Genomic DNA, 1,303 nt, shown 5'->3' on the forward strand with positions numbered 1-1,303 from the left:
GGGCCGGCTCACCTGCCCTCACCAGGCGTCCCGCGAGCTCCGTCCTCCGGGCTCCAGTCACTCTCTCCTCCTGACTCACTGTCCCTCCCTCGGGGACAGGCTGGGCCTTGTGTCAGCAAAGCTCATGACCTCACTGTTTGCCCGGATCCTCTTTGCTTCGGCCGCACCCTCGGTGCTGACTTCACCGGGCGGAGACGTCCAGATGGCGGTGGTGTCGGTCCCTCAGCTCACTCCTGCCGCCACCTCCGGGGTCACAGGCAAGAAGGGTGTTGGCTCCGTCGTGTGGGCCCAACGAGGACGCGGGAGGTAGGGCAGCCGCTCAGCCCCCCAAGCCTGAGAGATGGGGGCTGCGGGAGCGTCTGATCCTTACGCTGCGAGGGGGGGTGTGGGAATCCTTCGTCCTAAGCAGTGGTGGCCACTGGTGGTCCGTGAGTCCCAAAGGCTGGTGGCCGCTGCTCCCAGGCCCTCGGGCGCTGCCCTGCGAGGGCGGACACTCCCTCTGCGGTCCCAGCTGCTGGAGAAATCCCACAGCACACGTCTCGCGCCACCTCCCGGGCAGTCAGGTGCCACTTAACCTCACGGAACACCTTCGGGCGAGTCGGGCCTCGGCCTCCGGAGCGGCTCACCCTGCACTGCCTGTAGGGAGGGGGGGTGGCCTGTGGTGCCCACACGCCTGCCTGTGCCCCGCGAGCACCGGAGGCTCAGCTTCGGCCGAGAGGCCACCGGGCGCCGTGGTTCCATCTCAAAGCGGCAGCAGGACCGACATGGACACCTGTTTCTGTCCTTGAACTGAGCGGCCTGTGCACACGCCCCAGCGGCGGCAGAGCAATCAGTGTGGAGGGACCGGCCGACCGGCAGGAGCTCCCGAGAGGGGACAGGACAGTTCCACTCAGTGCAGGGCCTTTGTGGGCGAATGGAAAGCACAGATCACACTGCAGGTCCCCGTACCGTCCCCCAGGACCCAGGGGTGGCCCCTGCCCAGACACCGGCACCTCACCCGGAGGAAAACCCTGTCCTGCCCTCTCCCGGGACGGTGCCCGATACACGGTGTCAATCACAAAGCCTCTGTATTTCCCATACACACCTGGGAGGGACGTGCAGCGTATCAGAGTGAGCTGCTGAGAAATAGACCCTAGCCCTACACCTAATCCTAACCCTAATGCTAGCTCTAGCCCTAACCCTAGCCCTAGACCTATTCCTAACCCTAACCCTAGCCCAAAACCTATCCTAAGCCCTAACCCTAACCCTAATGCTAGCCCTAACCCTAATCCTATTCCTAACCCAAACCCTAGCCCTAGCCCTA

The sequence above is a fragment of the Myotis brandtii genome, unplaced genomic scaffold (assembly GCF_000412655.1).
Source record: "Myotis brandtii unplaced genomic scaffold, ASM41265v1 scaffold1077, whole genome shotgun sequence".
Taxonomy (NCBI): domain Eukaryota; kingdom Metazoa; phylum Chordata; class Mammalia; order Chiroptera; family Vespertilionidae; genus Myotis; species Myotis brandtii.